Source organism: Arachis duranensis, chromosome 3 (genome assembly GCF_000817695.3).
Source record: "Arachis duranensis cultivar V14167 chromosome 3, aradu.V14167.gnm2.J7QH, whole genome shotgun sequence".
NCBI lineage: Eukaryota > Viridiplantae > Streptophyta > Magnoliopsida > Fabales > Fabaceae > Arachis > Arachis duranensis.
Window position 1 is genome coordinate 84101764 of NC_029774.3, and position 22589 is coordinate 84124352.

General features: G+C 38.1%; 1 long non-coding RNA gene and 1 other non-coding gene across 2 annotated transcripts in view; one reads left to right on the forward strand and one right to left on the reverse strand.

Annotated features, from left to right (window-relative positions):
* LOC110279261 (uncharacterized) overlaps positions 1–22589 on the reverse strand; it is a 74351-nt gene that overhangs the window by 50638 nt on the left and 1124 nt on the right. The gene's annotated exons all lie outside the window — the stretch shown is intronic.
* On the forward strand, positions 3744–3850 carry LOC127746274 (small nucleolar RNA R71). The gene has a single exon (XR_008007894.1). It is a non-coding gene; the product is annotated as a small nucleolar RNA R71 (small nucleolar RNA).

A 22589-nucleotide genomic window follows, 5' to 3' on the forward strand; every position in this document is an offset into this window, starting at 1 on the left:
ATAAACCATAAAATAGTGGTTTATCAGGTACCAAAGTCTAGCACCCGGATCATTCTTCTCGGCTGAATCCTGGATCCCTTCAGCTATAATTTCATGCACATTGATGCTTCCACCCTTTACTAAGCAATGTACCATGGTAGCTCGAGCAATATTGACCTCAGAATTGTTTGCGGCTAGAAGGATAGACCTCCTTACTAGCTCAAACCATCCCTTGGCTTCTGGGATGAGGTCTCCTCTCCTAATGAACCTCGGCCTCTTATCTGAGTATCTTTCCCAATCAGACCCAATAACACACATATCATTCACAATTTCTTCAAGTTCATCTTCTTCGGGAGCATTACTTATTCTTACTTGATAGCTAAGCTCATCAAAATGTGGTGATTTCAGCTGAAGAGTCCTTGTTATAGCATTGGGGCTGAAGTCCACCTTTGTTCCTCTTACATAACTTTTGAAGGTGGGTGCCCTAGTATTGTCTTCTCTGACCGCATTTGTATAGAACTCTTTGATGAGGTTTGCATTTATCTTGGTCTCTGGATTGGTGAGCTTTTGCCAACCCCTCTGTGCAATCTTTTCTCAGATCTTAGGGCACTCATCCTCATTGAATTAGAATGTCAACTCTAGAAATATTTTCTTGTTCTTGATCCGTTCATATTGAAGCTCATGGAAGGCAGTTTTGAATTTCCTAGCGTCGAAAGGAGGTTGCTCCATGGGCTCTTTTCCTTTTCGCCTCTTGGAACTTGATGATGCCATGCAAGATGGTTGATGTGTGGTTGTGGTTCACTAGACGTGGCTAGGAGAGTGTGTATGAAACTTTCGGTAAAGGGGAGGATGAAGTGTGTGTGTCCGAGAGAAGGAAGGGAGAGGAATGATAGTATGAAGTGTGTACGAAGAGGTTGTGTGAAGGGATTTATATAGGAAGATGGCAAATGATTGAAGGGTGTGGATTGATGGTGTTGTTTGATAGTGGACGGTTGGGGTTTGGTATTGAATGAGCACAAGGATCACCTCTTTTATGAGGGTCTTGGTTCGGTCTCCAAAGGTATCCAACTCCCAATGTTGCATGGCAACACTTCCAAAGATATTCCCCTTGAAGACAAGTTTGAGATTTCCTTGGTATAGTGGCCGAATCTCCCTTCCTTAATTGTCCTATCAAGTACCATCAATGTCCCTTTTGATTCCCTATACACGAAAAAAAAGGAATGCAAATGGTTAATTGAAATTTTTGGTGGGAAAACTTAAGGTGTGAGCTAGCTAAAAAAAATACTTTTTCTTTTGTTTTTAAATGACTAAATGCTTTCCATGAATGCAAATCAATCAACCACTAAATTTCCCATGCATGCAACGTTGGTACACCAAACTTGTTTGTGATCATATGGTGCAACAAGTTTGGGGAATAATTTTATCTCATAAAGTGTGTTCAAGCCCACTTGGTGTGCCTTGAACACCAAACTTATCATGTATTATACGCTGCATGTAAAGGGATATTATATTGGTCGTCAAAATTGATTTAAAAATCCATGAAATTTGCCTTATTACTACTATTAGAAATTAAAGGAAGAGGGCATAGAACATGGGCTGCCTCCCATGAAGCGCTTCTTTAGCGTCATTAGCTTGATGTTTGGTCCTTGTCAAGGTGGCTGATAGTGCTTGAAATCTTCCCCCTTGTAGTGAACCTATGTCTATTGGCCTTGTTGATAAGCTCTAAATACTCTAGGGACAAGATTTTATTGATGGTGTACACTGGAGGCAGCTGGGAGGGAATAGTGGGGAGGTGAGGTGGTATAGATGGGAAGTATGTAGAGACCACTTCATCTCCTGGCGAGAAATCTTCTGTAGGGATTTTTTTCTTTTTCCATCCCCTTGGGACCTTTTTTCTTGTGTCCGTTGATGCCAACTTGTTCCTTGTGGTTTCATTTTTGAGAATGGTTTTGTTGTCTATTTCATGTGATTTTAGTGGGTCTGGTTCCTTTTGGATTACACTTGGCTGTTGCTCCTTCTGATCACATTGGTTGTTAACCATAGGAGTCCTTATGTGTGGTGCTTGTGCTTCCTTCTTTGGCTCCTCCATCAGCTCTTTGTTATCATGATCTGCTTCTTGTGAGAGGTTGAAAACATATAAAGTGAGCTGATCATCATGTATTCTCAACACTAGTTCTCCTCGTTCCACATCTATGAGTGCTCTGGCTGTGGCTAAGAATGGCCTTCCCAGAATGATGGGGTAAATAGGGTTCTCATCCATTTCCAGGACAACAAAGTCTGTGGGGAGGAAGTAGTTCCCAACCTTCACTAGCACATTCTCAACCACTCCTATTGCCTATTTTTGAGTTTTGTCAACCAACTTAATGATTACATCTGTGGGTGTTAGCTCATTGATTTGAAACTTTTTCATGAGGGATAGAGGCATTAAGTTGATACTCGCTCCCAGGTCACAGAGTCCTTTATCAATCATTGTTTCTCCTATGGCACAGGGAATATGGAAACTCTCTGGATCCTTCCTCTTTGTGGGTGGCCTGGTTGAATGAGAGTACTGCAATTCCTATTCATCTTTATTGTTTGTCCACCTTTCAATGAACTCTTTCTGGCTAATAGCTCCTTTTTATACTTTATGTAGGAAGGCATTTGCTGGAGGGCTTTAATAAATGGTGTATTTACATCAAGAGATGCAAACATGTTGAGGAATCTTAAATACATTCTCCGTGCTACACCACCTTTAAGCCTTTGGGGAAAGGGTGCATATGGGTTAAGTGTCTCCTTCTTCTTCAACTCTTCCTTGAGTGTGGGTTGAGGTGCATGGCTCCTTTCTTCCTGGTTTCCCTTTTGATTGTCTTGGAGGTGTTTTACTTCATTCATACTCCTCTCATCACTTGTGGTGATCATCTTACATTCTTCCCATCTTACTTTCTTTGTTTTTCCTCTTGGGTTCTTCTTTGTGTCACTTGAGAAACTATCAGTAGTTTTGGGAAACTGCTGAGATAGATCCCCCACTTAGGACTCCAGCCTCTTGATAGTGTCTCCCTAGTTTTTGATATTAGCTCGCACTTCATCGTTGAACACTCTTTTTCTTAAACACCTTGTTGTCTTAGACTTCTCTATATAAATCTTCAAGTAGAGTCTCAATTTTTGAAAGTCTATCGTCCGTTAGTGATGATGGATTAGGGTTAGGTGGGTGTTGATAGGATCTTTGTGAGGTATGTTGGTGAGTTGCATTGTTGTTGGAGTTGAGGTTGTGGTGTCTCTGGTCTTGACCTTGGTCTTGTTGATTTCCCCAACCAAAGTTGGGGTGATTTCTCCATCCAGAGTTGTAAGTTTTGGAGTATGGATCATGGACTTGTCTAGGTGAGTTTCCAACATAGTTGGCTTGCTCCTAGTCACCTTCTTCTCCTATGTTTACTCCTTCTTGAGATGATGATGAGGTGATGGCTGCTGCAACTTGGTTCTCCTCCATCTTCTTGGTAAGATCTGCTAGCTGCTCCTCCACCTTCTTGGTGAGATCTGCTAGCTGCTTGGTGATCATCTTATTTTGAGCTAGCAATGCATCCCTGTGGTTCAGCTCCATTACTCCTTGAGTGTTACTTCTTTCAGAGGCATAGAAGTAGTCATTCTCAGCTACTGTTTCAATGACATCTATGGCTTCTTCAATGGTTTTCTTCTTGTTTAAAGAGCCCCCTATTGAATGATCTACAGCCTTCTTTGACTCATAGGAAATACCTTCATAGAAAATATAAAGTTAAACCCATTCATTGAACATATCTGGTGGGCATCTTCTTGTTAAGTCCTTTAACCTCTCCCATGCCTCATAGAGAGTCTCACCATCTTGTTGCCTGAAAGTTTGCACCTCAGCTCTCAGCCTGTTAATTCTTTGAAGAGGGTAGAATCTTGCCAAAAATTTGTTCACCACATCTTCCCAATTTGTCAAGCTCTCCTTTGGAAAGGATTCGACCCACTTGGATGCCTTGTCCCTGAGTGAAAAAGGGAACAACAGCAGCCTATAGACATCCGGGTGGACTGCATTAGACTTTAGAGTGTCACAAATTCTCAGGAAGGTGGTTAGATGTTGATTGGGGTCTTCTTGAGCACTTCCTCCAAATGAGCAGTTGTTCTGAACAAGGGTGATGAGCTGGGGTTTTAGTTCAAAGTTGTTGGCATGTATGGTGGGCTTCTAAATGCTACTTCCACAGTTGCCTGGGTTTGGATTAATGTAAGAGCTTAACACTCTTCTATCCTCCCCAGCATGATTTGCTCTACCTCCCCCACCATGGTTATTAGCCTCTTCTTACTCTAGCATGGTTGTGAGCTTTTTCTTCATGATTGTTTTCCAAGTTCTCTTCCATGTTGGGTTTAAAGTACTCTTCCTCTTCCTCAGCACTAACAACTCCTTTCCCTCTTGCTTCCCTCCTTAATCTCCAAGGGCTCTCTCAGGTTCTGAATCGAAGGAAGTTGAGGTCCCTCCTCTTCTCCCTGTCATACAACTAACAAAACACGCAGCAAGAGATAAAATGAAGAGGTTATTCTTGTTAGAGTGATTGTTAGTGTGAGTGATGCAAACTATCAAACAGATAGTGGGTTAGTGAGCAGAATTGTAGATAATAACAAAGAAAGAAAGAAAAATAGAGAGGGTATAGAGGATGAGGAAGAAGTTAAACAAAGTGAAAATAAATGACTGAATAAAGTAAACAAACAAGGGGAAAATGCCCAATCTAGTGAGCTTCCAACTTAATCATTGTTGATACAAAATCAATCCCCGGCAAGGGGGCCATAAACTTGATGCGTGAAAACTTGTCTCTCAACAAATTTCCCTTCGGCAAGTATACCGAATTTGTCGTCAAGTAAAAACTCACAATAAAGTGAGGTCGAATCCCACAGGGATTGATTGTTCAAGCAACTTTAGTTGGAAGAGTATGCTAGTTGAGCTAAACAGAGTGTAGTTTGAGAATTGCAGAAAATTAAATGGCGGAAAAGTAAATAGCAGAAAATAAAGTGCAGAATCTTAAATGGGAATTTGGGGTAATGAGCATGAAAATAAATGACAGAAAATAAAGAGAATGGGTAAGATCAGAAATGGGGAAATCATTGGGCTTAGGAGATGTTGTATTCTCTGGATCAAGTTCATTTTCATCTCTTCCTCAATCAATGCATCTATTGATCTCCTTGGCAATCTTAGATGATTAAATTCCAATCCCTTGGTAATCCAATCTCTCTAAGCTTGAACAATTCCCCAATTCTTTGATTTAATTGCTCATGGGAATAGATGAAGTATGGTCACTGATTATACCACATGTATTTCTAAATCAAATTGTTGGGAGGATTACATGTCACTATATCCGCCCAGACCCCAATTTGGTCCAACATGAGAAAACATTTCTAGCATGATCTCCTCATCCCTTTTCCAAGGCTCAGAGGAGATCCAATTATGGAGAGTTTCTTTTCCAAGACAACTAACCAATTGAATTGAATATACAGAGAGTAGTTCTCCAAAGTGCCCTGCTCCTCTATAGTTCAAAACTACTCCTATATATACTACTCCTCTTGATCTTCTAGTGAGTTCTTCAAGTCTTGGATGTGGACTTTGGATCTTGAGTTGAAGCAGTTCCAATCTTTAGTGGGCCCAGCTTGTAGAGAAGTATGAATTAGGCATGGGCGTTAGTGAAGTTAACGTTAAGTGACATTGTGGGTTCGAGAACGTCAGTGGCAATCACAATTTTCACTAACGTTCCAACCCCATATAGCCTATGTTAACTCCAACATTAGTGGCACTAACGTGACCACTAACATTGCCTTGTAAATCTTTGCTAGCATTATTAGGACTCACCTTTCCCAATAACGTTGGCTTATAACCCTTCGCAAGCGTTATTAGGACTCACATTTCCTATTAATGTTGCCTTATGCCCTTTGTCCCTACATTAGAGTTCATGTTAGTGTAACTAACGTGGCTCTTAATGTGATTATGCCTCACCTTTGAGAGCGTTAGTGACAGTTACCTTTGTCACTAACGCTCAAAGTGCCCCTACTCTCCACGTTAGATCTCACGTTAACTATGTTAATGTGGCCACTAACGTGGTAGTAATGCCATCTTCCAACGTTAGTGACAAAGGTGAGTGTCACTAACGTTGGCTCATCAATCTCAGCTCTACATTAACTTTCACGTTAGTGGTCTTAACGTGACCACTAACGTAGGCAATGCTAGTTGATCCAACGTTAGTGACAAAGGTGAGTGTCACTAACGTTGGCATTGTTCCTCTCTTCCATGTTAGAGTTCACGTTAACTAAGTTAACGTGACTCTTAACGTGGCTCATTGCCAAATCTTGGAACGTTAGTGGTGTTCATGTTTACCACTAACATTGGAGCTTTCTTCTGTCTCCACGTTAACTTAGTTAACGTGGCAATTAACGTGGGCTTATGATGGCTTCGTGGGCGTTATTGGTGATCCCTTTTCTCCTTAACGTTACAAGCTATTTACCATTCCACGTTAGTGGTCACGTTAACTAGATTAAAGTGCATCAAAGCTCTAGCCAAAGTCATGAGATTATGCATCATCAATTTATCATTCAATTCTAGCAAAATCCTCATGAAATCATGTGAAATTCACAATAGCTGCTTGAATCAAGGTGTAAGTGTATTTTCGTCCAAAACTTGCCTTATTCACTAAGAAAATACATGAAACTACCTTAAAACAATAAAGAAAAGGTCAATGAAACTGGCCTAGATGCCCTGGCATCAATCCTCAATCCCAGTAACAGACACAAGTAATGCAGACAGGTAAAACACAAGATTTTCATATACAACAAGTAATTCAATTAGCAATTAGGCATGTCATACATTTAGGCATAATGCAATTAATCAAAGCAAATAAACACATAGAAAATGCATATGATGAATACCTGTCCTATTGGCTGCGATATCACTTGTCGGTTCAACTGTTAGCTCGACACATCCACTCCTGGAATATAGTGCCCGGCTCACTTTATGCGCTCCCTGTGATATAGTGTCCGGCTCACTTTTCTGCGCTCCTTGGGATATTGTGTCCGGCCCACTCTTTCAAGACATAGCGCCCGAGCTCACTCTTATGGCACGTAAGGTTATGTGAGCGGGACACTGCCTCAGTCCTCATATTTGAACGTAGGGAAGAGACTGCCATAGCCGCTACACCGGTGTCGCAACCTCAACATGTGGGATACAACCACCATCCTTGCGCGAGGCACAGAGCAACTTACCAATCATGATATATCAATAATATGTTGCTCAATCTTAGAAATCACTTTTCATCTTTATCAGATTCATCAATCTCAATCTTTCATAATTCATCATTCGTATTCATTTCTCAATTACCATCAATATCAAACTCTACCAATCCACTCTAATTAACCTATCCACAGAACTTCCCAAACCTAGGTTACTAATAAACCACTATTTTATGGTTTATCTTGTATCTAATTTGGTTGATTTTATCAACTTTTTTTACATTCATTCACTAAAATAGCAGAGTTTCATGAATTCTTCCTAATTTGCACCTAAGATTGAAAACATATTTTTTAGACCTTTAATTTGCCAATTTTAATTTTCTTTAATTCTATTCGATACCATGAGTGTTTGTTGAGTAATTTCAGGCTTATAAGGCACATATTGGATTGAAGAAGTGAAAAAAAGCATGCAACGTAGAGAATTTATAAAGAAATGAGGATTTTGAGTGATTCACAGTCATGCATACACATGTCTTGCGCGTACGCGTGCATTGGAGATTTCATCAGGTCACGCGCACGCATACCCCATGCGTACGCGCAACATGTAGCACGTCACTCACTTAAGAAAAAAGTAGCTGCCGATTTCTGGACCCTCTCAAGCCCAAATCCAACTCATTTCTGAAGTATTTCAAGGGGAGAGCAATTTAGGTTTATTTTATATCATGTTTTAGGTTATTTTCTAGAGAGATAAGATGTCTCTTTTCTCTAGAATTAGGATAGACTTAGCTTAATTTTCTCTTAGATTTAGGTTTTGATCTTGCCTTGATTTAATTTTCCTTACAATTTCTTGTGATTGCATATTTGCTATCTTAGTTTTATTTGTTATTTCCTTTATTGTGTTGCTTTTAATCTTGTGAACTCTTATTGAATTTGTATTTCTTTTAATGCAATTTGATTTTTTCATATTTATTGATGTTTAATTGAGTTTTTATTATTGTTATCTTGTACTTGGTAGTTTTAGATTTTATGATTATTGCAATTTTGCCATGCTTTTCTTTTATACCTTCCAAGTGTTTGTAGAAATGCCTCTCTTAGTTTTAGGGTAGATTTTTACACTCTTGGCTTGGAATTAAATAATGAAGGTGACTTTGATATCTTTGATGTCCGATATTAATTGGTGATTGAGGGTTGTTAGTTGTTCTTGTTTCCATTGACGAGTAAGACCTATGGATTAAGACTGACTATGCCTATTTGACTTTCTCCCGATGTTGGAGATGACTAAATGGAATCAACTCTAGATAATCACTATGTTCGTGGTCAATCACTTGCCTGGAGTGTCTTTTAGCACTTATAGTTTCTTTAGTTGTTAATTTTACTCTCTTGTTATTTAGTTTACCACCTCTTTATCCACAAACCACCCCCCGTATACTCATAATCGATAACATGCATACCTCACTGCAATTTCTTTGAGAGACGACTCGAGGTTTAGATACTCTCAGTTTTTATTGGTTTGCACTCGTGACAAACAATTTAAACTTTGACAGAGAGTTGTTTGTCGGTTTAGAAGTATACTTGCAACGGAGAGATTCTTTTATTGAGGAAATTCTAGACCGATGATAATTTTCGTGCCAGTAACTGTCTTTAAACTCATAATAAAATAAAATCCATTTTTATTTACTCGGTACTATATCGCTCATCCCAAAGCCTAAACACTAGCTAAGGGATCTTAAATAAGTGTCACAGAAGTTTGGAAGACTAGAGGAATAGTTAAAAATGCTAAAATACAATTTCAGCAAAACAGGGTGGTCATGCTTATGCATGCCACCCCTCGTGTACGCATGATGTAAAAAATCGTCATTTTTGCGTACGCATACCCTTCGCATATGTGAGAGTATTGGGCAGAGCTATGGACTCGCGTACACATGACATCCCCCCTATGCACGAATGCAAATTTTTCCAAAAATCTTATAAGTGCAGAAAATTCAGTTTTTACACAAAACTTCAAATGCGCACAACTTTTTCATTAAAAGTTGTTTTTTGTCCATTCTTCAAATGCTATAAACTACACGGACCCAACTTTTATTTAAAACAAGTTCCACAAAATTTGGAAGTCCAGAAACCAGGTTATGGCCTGTCGAAGTTGGTTAGAAACAAGCTTTTACCAAAATTTACCAAAGCCTCTAGTTTTCAAAACGATCAACCAATTTCAATATGTACCATACCAATCTCAATACTAACACTCCTACACATATCAAAACCTCCTCAATCATTCCAACACCTAAATAATTTAATTTATAAATCTATTAATCCATTAAATCCACAATTACTAAATCCAACAATATTTTTCCATATTAAATGCCATACTCACAAATATCATCAATCATCATCAAAAGCCCTAGTAATCATCATTTCATAGCATCATACTAAAGCTCAATCATACAACTCATACACTCTCCAATCAATCCAGTACATACACATTCCACACCAACATCCAATAATTTTTAATGATCAATTTACAGAATTCAAACTTTATTCAATTACTCACATATCACATTCAATCATTCCATTTCATCAACTTACCCAGTCACGACCTCCAACCCAATCTTTCTCATCAATCAAATTCATACAATTCAACCTCAAATATTCATTCACCATGCTCATACCACATCCACAAATAATTAACCACATACTCAATCATTTAATCCTATCTTAAGACAACTAACCAAAGTTTCACATAACATTACATATTACCTAAAAGAAACCAAAATCATACCTTTGCCAATTTCTTTCAAGCTTCCAATTAAGCAACCAAACCAAATCAATAATTTTAGCTATCAAAGCTCACTTCCAAGCAATCCAATTAGCCAAACCAACTCCAATCAACATGAATTTCAAGCTAGTTTCACACAATTATCCAAAATTAACACTATGGTCCGTAGAATTAGGCAAATCACAAGGGTTTAGAGTTATATTACCTAGCCAACTGAAACTTGGGGTGCAACCCACTAATCACCCGAGCTAAATTATACCTAAACAACCAAAACCATGAAAATTTCAATACACAACAACTATTTTTGAATTTGATAAAGGGCTGAAAATTGGAGCAAGGGATTTGAGTTTCTCATCACTTTGTTTGAATAGACTTGAAGAGCTCGGTGAGATGAATGCATGCCCACAGACGATGCTGCAATCAGAGCTCCGGATCAAAAGTTATGATCCAAGGAAGAAGACATTCATAGTGATAATAGGGTTTCTCTTCCTCTCTTCCAATCTCAGCATCTCTCACTCTCTTTTCTGAATAATGAGGCTGAATGCCTCTTATTTTCGCATATATAAGTGGTAGGCTTGGGCTCAACTTTGGCCCAGTTAGATTTTTGGTTTGTTTGGCCTAAGCTTAAGGCAAAACCTTTAAAATAAGTGTCCGGTTTTCTATTCCAAGTATTTTTATCTTGCCAAAATATGAAATTCAATTTCCTAAATTTATTCACGTATAATTTAATTTTTGTCACTCACAGTGCCGAACAATTTAAGCCGGTATGCGCCGTTTCGTGGTAAAAAATATATATATTTACACTAAATTTTATTTTTTCATTAAATTTTCTAATTTAACATTTATCAGACAATTTAATTATTTTTACTCTATTTTAATTAAATAATTATTTAATTTTCTAATTCTTACATCCTCCTCACCTAATTAGAAATTTTGTCCTCAAAATTTGGATTTTACCTGAGAATGACTCGAGATAGTCCTTTCGTGCTTCTGACTCTAGCTCCCAACTATCTTCTTCCCTTTCAGCTCTACAACATGCTACTTTTACCAACAGAACTACTTTTCTGCACAACTTCTTCACACTAATGTCATCACTCCTCACTAGTGCGATTTGAAATGTCAGGCTCTCCTTTAATTGAACTAATTCATACTCTAACACATGCGATGCATTTGGTGTGTAGTTATGGAGTTGTGACATGTGAAATACGTCATGTAGGTTAGAAATATGTGGGGGTAAGGCCACCTGATAAGCCACTGGCCCGATTCGCCTCAACACCTCAAATGGTCTAATGTACCTTCGGTTCAACTTATTCATTTTGATTGTTTTTTCGATCCTAGTTGTTGGAGTAACTTTCAAGAATACACGATCCTTTCTTTAAACTCTGAAGGTTTCCTCTTCTAGTCCGCATAATTCTTTTGTCAGCTTTAAGCAGTTAGAATCATTGCTCGAATTCTCTTGATTTGTTTAGTGGTTTCATCTATTAATTTTGGTCCCAACACACTTGATTCAACCAAACCACATCAAATCCTATCCGAGTCCTTGGCAAACTCATTACAAAATCCATGGTAATACCTTCCCATTTCCATTGGGGAAATTTCAAGAGGTTGTAGTATTCCTGATGGTATCTGATGCTCTATCTTCACCTTCTGACACATCAGACACTTGGACACAAGTGTAGCTACATCCTCCTTCATCCCAGGCCACCAGAACATCTTCCTTAAATCATGGTACATCTTTGTGGTTCCAGGATGAATAGAAAAACCGTTCATATGAGCCTTTGCCAATAACTCTTGTCTCAAACCCCCAATGTTTGCCACACAAATCCTCCCCGTATATCTCCATATGCCTTCTCCATCCTTGGCGAGCTCTGCTTGACTTTCTTTTCCAATAGGTTGTGACATCCTCTGAAGCTCTTGCTTGCCCTGCTGGGCCTTCTGAATTTCGGTCTAAATGCACTCGAGATATGTAACTGATTCAAACAAGCCTTTTCGTCTACTTCCCCAATACCTAACTTAAGTTCTGCAAACTTATTCACCAACTCTTTCTTCTTCATTCTCATCCAAGTATCCATCAACGACTTCCTACTCAAAGTATCATTAGCCTTCCCTAGGTGATAACTTAATTCAAAGTCGTAATCCTTCATTAACTCCATCCATCTCCTCCAGCGCATGTTGAGCTCCTTCTTATCAAAGATGTACTTGAGACTCTTGTGGTCAGAAAAGACTCAGAATTTAACTCCACAGAGGTATTTCCTCCAAGCTTCACACCTTCAATGCAAGTACAACCGCAGCAAGCTCTAGGTCATAAGTCAGAGAATTCACTAAGTACGGCTACAACTGTTGTGATGCATAAGCCACTATATTCTGATGTTACATCGGAATGCATCCCAAAGTTTTCAACGAAGCGTCACTACAGATCCCAAACGGTTCATAAGGTTCAAGCAACACAAACACTAGCACTATAGTTAACCTCTCATTTAGGTTTTGAAGAATTTTCCCCACAATCTATTGTTCGTTCCAATGGGGCACCCTTGGGTATCAACTTAGTCATAGGCAACGCCATTTGCAAAATCAAAGCTTAACAACTCCCAGAGATGTCACACACTTACAAGTTCTATCTTTCGCATTCATAAGTCGTGTCCTAAGGAACTAATGTTTTGAATGGTTGCGTCCAAGGATCGCACGTGATGCCAAAATAAGCTCAAGTTTATTCAAAGGGATACCAAGCTTAAAAGAGAGCAAACAACTTGAATGGTATCTGCCAGAAATTGAAAGATACATTGTGTTGCGATCAAACAAGGTCGTAAAAAATAAAAAAATGCACCAAAAAGAGAATTAGAGTGCACTTCAGGAAAGGAATTCCAAATTAAGATTCCTTGGTGAAAACCATAAAGCACATTGAATCAAAATGTGTCCCTGCTGATTTAAAAAAATCACGAGTCTGTGAATGAAGGTGGCTCAACTCAATAGTAATTCCTCCCACACATGATTAGGTCAAAACTATTTCAGGCTCACATCAAAGAGTACAAGTTTCATGCAAAAATACGTGCGAACAAAGAATAGGAGTGGTAAAAGTTCAAATTATTTACTGATGAGCAGATAATTTATACGCTTTTTGGCATTATTTTTAGGTAGTTTTTAGTATGTTTTAGTTACTTTTTAGTATATTTTTATTAGTTTTTATGCAAAAATAACATTTTTGGACTTTACTATGAGTTTGTGTGTTTTTCTGTGATTTCAGGTATTTTCTGGCTGAAATTGAAGGACCTGAGCAAAAATCTGATTCAGAGGCTGAGAAAGGACTGCAGATGCTGTTGGATTCTGACCCTCCTACACTCGAAGTGGATTTTCTTGAGCTACAAAAGCCTAATTGGCTCGCTCATAATTGCGTTGGAAAGTAGACATATTGGGCTTTCCAGAAATGTATAATAGTTCATACTTTTCTCGAGATTTGATGGCCCAAACTAGCATCCAAGCTGGCATTTAACTCCAAGAATGGCCTATGCACGTGAAAGCTTCAAAGCTCAGCCCAAGCACACACCAAGTGGGTCCCAGAAGTGGATTTCTGCACTATCTGCACTTAGTTACTCATTTTCTGTAAACCCTAGTAACTAGTTTAGTATATATAGCACTTTTTACTATTGTATTGGGGGTGCAGCTTTTGAGAATTATCTTATGCCACTCGGGAGGTGACGACGTCCGATTTGCATAGGTTAGGAATTTGATTATCAAAATGGAGTTTGCGTTGTAAGTATAGTCCTAACCCAACAAATTGGTCATCAATCAAATAATAAATTCAATACAAAATAACGGAGAGTACTTAAACCTCGGGTCGTTCTCCCTAGGAACGCAATTTAGGTGTTACTTATTTGGTTGTTACCGCCAAAAAGGGATTTTCAAGCGAGAAATCAACGATTAAAAGAACTAAGAAATCAAAGAACTAAGTAATGAGAAAAATTGTAATTAATGCATAAAACGGGGCCTTAACTTGGGAGGGAAGATCCAAGGAATCCTATCATCATCACAACTAAAACTATGGTAATTATGATTAGTCAATCTTGCCTAGTTAACCCCAACCATCGAAAAGTAAGTCAGGCAAGCATAATTGACCTTAATCCATAAGTCCCGACCCACTTATCAAACAAGATGATAAAAGGCTAGCGTCAATGGAAACAATAGTCAACTAACTACCCAAGAATCACCACTAAATGTCGGACATTATGACTCTAGTATCCTAGGAACTCAAACCACAAGCCAAGGTATGAAAATCTACTCAAAATTACCAAGTAGCATTTTTACAAACACTTGGTGTGCATAAAAGTAAAACATCAGAAATTGCAAATTAAAATGGAAAACTATAATCAACTATCAATAATATCAACAATAAACATCCAAACAAGCATAAAGAAAGCATGAAATATTAAATTTATTGATCAAAACTTCAAGTAAGACAAAATTACAAATATGAACAAAGTAACTTGAACCAAAGGAAATGAAAGTAAAAGTGCTTTAATTAAAGAGGAAATTAAGAGTACTCACAAAAGAGTTTATCAACATCCAAAATTAAAGCTTGCTATAAACTGCTACAATGAAAATGGAAATGAAAATAAAACCCTAAGAGAGTAATGCTACACTACTTCTACTCCTACTCCTAATTACCCTTTCAAAACTATCTAAGTGAGCCCCCCTTTACTAAGTGTTGAATCCCCCTTATATAGCACTCCAAATTCAGCTCCAAGCCTTCAAAATTTGGGCCAAAAGCCTTCAAAAAATGCATAGCACGCGTCTCATTAACAAAATCACGTGCAGGGGCCTGTGCGGACGCACAGATGTGTGCGTCCGCACACTCGGCTAAAAATTGACCTGTGCGTACGCACAGGTGCTTGTGCGCATGCACACATGAAAACCCTCGCTTGTGCGTACGCATGCAGGGCTGTGCGCATGCACACTTTGCTGTGTGTGTTTTTCCTTATTTTCTTCATGTTTTCTCCCTTGTACATGCTTTCTTCCACTTTTGGCCATCCATTCTTGCCTTCAAGGCTTCAAATCATTCACAAACCATATCATGGTATCGAATGACATAAAAATAAAATTAATTCACTCTATCAAAGCACAACATTGCATGTTTTTACATTTAGGTTCAAATTAGGGATCAAACACAAAAGTGTGCTATTTTAATGTTGATGATCTAATTTTCTATCGGTAAAGAAATTCACAAATATAATCGCGTTGTAAGTATAATTTCTAAACCAACAGAAAATTCTTTCGTACAAAAGTTTTGGTTGTCACAAGTAACAAACCCAGTAAAATTTATAAACCGAAGTATTCAAACCTCGGGTCGTCTTCTCAAGGAATTGCAGGGAGGTGTGTTTTATTATTGGTTATGGAAAATAGTATTTTTGGGTTTTTGAAAGGTTTAAACAAGAGAAATAAATTACAGGAATTAATAAATCAATAGCTAAGAAAACTCTTGGCAATGTATGAAAATTAGAAGTCCTATCCTAGTTATCCTTATCAATTGTGATGAGAATTGCTCGTTGCTCCCACTTAGTCAACCTCTAACTACGAAGGTAAGTCAAGTGGATAAATCAATATGAACCCTCAAGTCCAAGTCAATTCCTAAAGAAAGACTAGAGTTAGTGGAATTCAAGTCAATTAGCAACTTTCACTTATTAATCAACAAAAGAGTTTGATAACTCAAGAGTCTCTAATTACTCAACCAAAGCCAAAAATATAGAAGGCTAAATAAAAATCATATATCTGAAATACCTCAAATTATATTAAATAAAGAAATCAAATCAAACATGGAGTTTACAAACCAATATTAACAAACTAAAATAAAATAATAGAATAAATAAAAGTAGAAGAGAAATTGAAGTAAAGGAACATTGAACCTGGAATGAAAAAAGTAGTAATCCTAATCCTAAAAGAAATCCTAAAACCTAAAACCTAAGGGAGAGGAGAGAACCTCTCTCTCTAGAAACTACATCTAATCCTAAAATTGTAAATTATCCGCTTATTTGATGAATGGATGCATTTTCCTACTTTATAGCCTATAATCTGTGTTTTCTGGGCTTGGACTGGAATGAAAAGGAGCCAGAAATCGCTGGAGATGACTTCTGCAATTTTTTGCACGTGGGATCCGTCATGCGTTCGCATGGGTCAAGCATCCGCGTCATCTGGAGTTTTCCTCTTCCACGCGTCCGCGTCAGTTGTGTTTTGCGCTAGTAACGCGTCCGCGTCGTTCACGCATTCGCGTCGATGCCATTTTGCGCAAGGCACGCGGTCGTGTCCTCCATGCGTTCACGTTGCTGCCGATTCTTATAGAAACTCCATTTTATGCGTTCCTTCCATTTTTGCGTGTTTTCTTTTTGTCCTCTAAGTCATTCCTGCCCTATAAAACCTGAAAATACTCAACACACAAGATCACGGTATCGAATGGTAATAAAGGATAATTAAATTTAACATTTTTAAGGCATAGGAAACATATTTTCACATATATCATATGAATAAGTGGGTGAAGACTTGATAAAAACCACTCAATTAAGCACAAGATAAACCATAAAATAGTGGTTTATCAACCTCCCCACACTTAAACATTAGCATGTCCTCATGCTATGCTTAGGAGAAGCTATAAGAGTGAAAGGAAATGGTAGAATGTATGAAATGCAACCTATCTATATGAATGCAACTACATGCAAAAATGATTCTACCTACTTGGTGAAAAGTAAATAAATCTTTCAAGAACAAATATGAACTGGGTTTCACTAATTCAAATCACAAAATGAAGTACAAGTAAACCTGTAGAAGAAAATAGCTCATGAAAGCCGGGAACAAAGAATCGAGCATTGAACCCTCACTGGAAGTGTATGCACTCTAATCACTCAGGTGTTTAAGGTTTGAGCTCTCAATTCTCTACTAACCTTGCTTTCTAAGGCTTGCTTTTCATCTAATAATTAACAAAAATTTAATGCACAGATACACATATCAAGAGGTCTTTTAAGGGTTGTAATGGGGTTAGGGTCAAGGTAGGATTGTATTTGGCCAAGTGGACTAAAATTTGAATACTTAGTTAACCTAAACTTTTCCCACCTAACTTAAGACAATCCATGTAATCACAATACAAGATCTAACTGCCCATTAACTATGTTTACCACATATTTATGCATCCCAAATTTAAGTACAACTCATATGCATTGATATTATTACTTAACTTGGGGCATTTTGTCCCCTTTTATTATTTGCTCTTTTTCTTTTCTTTTTTGTCTCTTTTTTTATTTTTTTTTATTTTTCTTTTCTTTGTTTTTCTCAATGTATACAATTAAGATATTGAATGCAATAATATATGCTCAATTATTGTTTTTCACATTTTCACAAGAATACATGATGAGCGGATAATTTATACGCTTTTTGGCATTGTTTTCATATAGTTTTTAGTAAGTTTGAGCTACTTTTAGGGATGTTTTCATTAGTTTTTATGTTAAATTCACATTTCTGGACTTTACTATGAGTTTGTGTGTTTTTCTGTGATTTCAGGTAAATTCTGACTGAAATTGAGGGATTTGAGTAAAACTCTGAAAAAGGCTGACAAAAGGACTGCTGATGCTGTTGGAATCTGACCTCACTGCACTCGAAATGGATTTTTTAGAGCTATAGAAATCCAAATGGCGCGCTTTTAATTGCGTTGGAAAGTAGACATCCAGTGCTTTCCAGCAATATATAATAGTTCATACTTTATTCGAAGAATGGTCTTTTGACCACGTTTCATCTTTGGTCTCAGTTTTGTTTTATTCTTCATCTTAGGGGATCATTGATCACGTTTAGGGAGGCTGGCCATTCGGCCATGCCTGGACCCTTTGCTTATGTATTTTCAACGGTGGAGTTTCTGCACACCATAGATTAAGGGTGTGGAGCTCTGCTGCACCTCAAGTATTAATGAAATTCTATCTTCTTTTATTCAAATGCTATCTTATTCTTATTCCAAGATATTCATTCGTACCCAAGAACATGATGAATGTTATGAGTCAGATTACCCTCATTATCATTCTCACTTATGAACGCGCGTGATTGACAACCACTTCCGTTCTACATGCAACAGAGCTTGAATGTGTATCTCTTATATTCCCCAACAGAATCTTCGTGGTATAAGCTAGATAGATGGCGGCATTTATGAGGATCCGGAAAGTCTCACCTTGTCTGTGGTATTCCGAGTAGGATCCTGGGAATCCGGAAAGTCTAACCTTGTCTGTGGTATTCCGAGTAGGATCCTGGGAATCCGGAAAGTCTAACCTTGTCTGTGGTATTCCGAGTAGGATCCTCCAGACTGGTTAGCTGTGCGAGTGACAGCCGCACAGGATATTTCCCCGAGAGGAAGAAAGTAGCCACAGTTGATGGTGAACCCCTATACAAAGCTTGCCATGGAAAAGAGTAAGAAGGATTGAGTAGAAGCAGTAGGAGAGCAGGCGTGCTTGGGCTCTACAGCATCTCCACCCGCTTATCTGAAATTCCTACCAATGAATCTGCATAAGTCTTCTATCCCTTTTATTTCTACCCTTTATTTCTATTTTCGAAAAACCCATAAACTATTTTAATCTGCCTGACTGAGATTTGCAAGGTGACCATAGCTTGCTTCATACCAACAATCTCTGTGGATTCGACCCTTACTCACGTAAGGTTTATTACTTGGACGACCCAGTACACTTGCTGGTTAGTTGAACGGGATTGTGAAAATAAACAATGTCATAAGAGTAAATTCATACAAGTACAAAGAACCTGTAATCACAATTTCGTCCACCAATACACAACACCCAATTCTCAAACCAAATATTTTCAATCCCAATTTCCCCACACTTAAATCATGAACACTTTCACTAGTCTAAGCTAACCAAGGATTCAAATTAAGGACATTATTTTTTTTTCGCTTAAAGTTAATGATGTGCTAAAATAAAGAACAAATGGGGTAAAATAGGCTCAAATTGGTTTGCAAAGGATAATGAAAGGTAAGGCCATATGGGTATGTAAGCTTAGTGAAATAAGGCCTCAATCATATAAGTGCATGCATACATCAAATAATGGAAATATAGAATTACGCAAGACAATGATCACAATTATAGAGAGAAAAATACACATAAAAAAATTAAAATATTGGTTGATAAAATGCAACCAATCAAATAGGCTCAAAATCTCATTGGTTTTGTGTGTTCGAGCTCTAAACCACGTTTCAAAATAATATTTCTTCAAACAAGTTTCTCAAAAATTTTAATTCAAATTAGTGAAATTCTATAAAAGATTTCTTGAAAAAGAAAATATTACTTCAACCAAGTAGTGGTAAAATATGCACACAATGTAACAAACATGCAATCTAAGATGCAAATGCAACAACTAACTACAAAGAAGAGTAAGAATTGGTGTTAAAAAGGAAGTAGCTAACCACCGGAAGTCGGTATCGACCTCCCCACACTTAAAGATTGCACCGTCCTTGGTGCATGCAGAGACGTGCAAGTGGATGGGCGGTTCCAACTGGCGCTTTTCTCCAGAGATTGTGCATATGGACTTGTCTGTTGCCCCATATAGAAGTTTCTCCCTTTTTCCTTCTTCGGTGGCCAGCCTGAAAGAAGAGAAAAAAAGAAAAATAGTAACCCAAAAACAATGGTAGAAAACAAATAAAATTATGAGTGGGTAATGCCAAATAATAAGGGTCTCAATTTTCTGGTAGCTACAACATGGAAGTGAGGAAACACTATAAGCACATGGCATATCAATGGTGCAAAAATTTGCAACAATGGGGAAGAGAGTGTGTGTAATGAAAGACAATATAGATTCATGTCAATGCAAAAGGAGTACAAGTATCATAAAAGATTAGCAGTGACTTAAATAATATTACCTTAATCAGAATAAAACATATCATGAAGCACAAGAGTAATGCAAGAAAAGATGCAACAGTTGAATAGGAAAATTTAACACCGATGAAAAAATAATAAATTTAGAAAAGAAAATAAAAATATGCACAAAATTAAAATGTAATGAATGAAATTATGCAAATAAATTAACTAAAATAGGATGAAAGCGAAGAAGGATGAGAAGTTAAAGAGATGAATTAAGACAGAAAGAAGAAAGAAGAAAAGATAGAAGAAATTAGGATTAGAAAAGAAAATATAAGATAAGTGGCGCTGATCTGGATAAGTTGTGTGGCGCAGGCAACGCAGACGCGTGGGGCACGCGTTCGCGTGGTTGGCGCTATTTTCAAGTGACGCGTACGCGTGATGGGGTTTGTGCTTCTAGCACCATTCCAGCCCCACTCCATCATAACTCTCTGCCATACACCCCTTTACGTCGATTTTGCAGGGTCACGCGTGCGCAAGGGTGACGCGTACACGTGGGAGGCTGATTTTTCAAATGACGCAGACGCGTCAGTGACACGTTCGCGTGGGCATGTTTGTGCCTAAGGCATGCTGATAAACCACTATTTTATGGTTTATCTTATGCTTAATTGAGTGGATTTTATCAATCTTTCATACACTTGTTCATACAAAATGCATGGGTTTACATTCTCCTTCCTGATTTTGTGCTATGACTGAAAACATGCTTCTTTGGTCTTAATTTAGCTAATCTTAATCTTCTCTTATTACCATTCGATGCCTTGATATGTGTGTTAAGTGATTTCAGGGATTATAGGGCAGGAATGGCTTAAAAGATGGAAATGAAGCATGCAAAAGTTGAAGGAATACAATAAGTTGAAGAAATTGCTAAGCTGTCCAGCCTGACCTCTTCACACTCAAATGGTCATAACATGAGCTACATAGGTCCAAATGATGCGGTTCTAGTTGCGTTGGAAAGCTAACGTCCGGGGCTTCGATTTGATATATAATTTGTCATAGCTGCCTCGAAGTTAGGCAATGCGGACGTGTGGATGACGTGCACACATCGCATCTGCGAATTTCAATCCAAGCAAACGCGTGGACGACGCCTCCGCGTCACTTTTGTAACGACCCAATTTCTGGTACGTCATGATCATACCAGAAACTGAGCGCTACCAACTTGTCTACCTAATTATTATCTATTATTTATTATATGAGCCTGATTCGTTGTTAAAAGCGTAGCTATTTTACGAGGTACTTTTTTTTTTGAAAACATTTGGATTAATAAACAGAATCATTCATAAGCAATTCATAAATAATAATAGATAAAACAGTTATAAACAACCACACATAAAAACATCTCAAGCAGTTGACAACATTCCGTGATCCAGCTTTATTAGAACATAGACTGTTAGTTAAAACACCCCTAGATATAGCTAAATAATAACTATATACATATATATACATACAACATCCTAGGCCCTGACCTGTTCAAGAAGTCCCTAAGCTGGCACCCAGGCTAGCCTAGACTCTATACTCACCTAGTCCCTCTAACCTACTAAAGCGAGGGAAAAGACGTTCTAGGTCTTCTAAACTCAAGTCAGGTGGAACGTCATCAAAAGGTGGAAGGTCGTATACTACTCCTTTGCACGATCATATGACATCAAAGAGCGTCTCTCAAGTACTTCATCGAGTGGCCACATAACAGCAACATCGTACGAAGGAGTTAGGCTAAAGTTTGTAGATAAACGGGGTGCAGACGTTGGCTGGCCTCACCGTATATACATATGAACAGAGAACGGAATTCACCCTAGACTCAGAAGACTACCTAGAGCGGAATCCTCTTTACGAACAGTCATCAGCGAACTACGGAAGGGTACTCATGCTTCCATCTGGAGGGGGAAGGAGAGAGAAGGGGTAAGAACTGGGGAGTTCTTAGTAGGGTCGGGGTTATTAGTTAAGTTCATTAATTCTATGTTGTTTGGCAGATGAACAACAGAGTAGAAATGAGCAGTAAACAGAAGATAGATAAATTAAAAAAGAATAGAGACAACAGAAAGCAGGATACAAATAAAAGAATACAAGAAAATACAACACAAATACAAAGAATAGAATACATACAAACAAAGCATACATTTACTCAACAATCATAACAGAGGAAATGCACAACCAAGTATGATGCATCTCTGTCCTATGCAGGCCATGAGCTCACGTGTCGGTTTACACCCTGCATCCCGACATTACCTAGGAACAAGTCCTAGATATGGCTTCCCTTTGTGTCCTTAGTGCATATGTGTCGGTGGTAAGAATACCACTCCTTCGTGACTACCGGCAGTCGGCGCAAAGCCCGACCCCATAATATACGCACAAGGGGAAACAGTGATCCTCAGTTCGTGGGCGTCCCCGAGATCAATTCACAACAATAAAACAGAGATCTTCAGTTCGTGGGTTATTCCCCGAGATCAATACATAGCAAACAATGATCTTCAGTTCGTGGGTTATACCCGAGATCAACATACAACAATTCATGGGTTATTCCCGTAATCAATGATTATCAGTCCGTGGGTTTTTCCCGCATATAAAACAAATAACAATTTATAGGTTTCCCCGAGATCAATGATCATTCAGTTCGTGGGTACTTCCCGAATTCAACCAACTATCGGTTCATGGGTGTCCCCCGTAGTTAAACAACTAACAGTTCGTGGGGTATTCTCGCCTTTTATCGTTTTTCGTTATCCTTTCTCAACCTCAACAATCCACATATCAATCTTCATTTCCTCTTT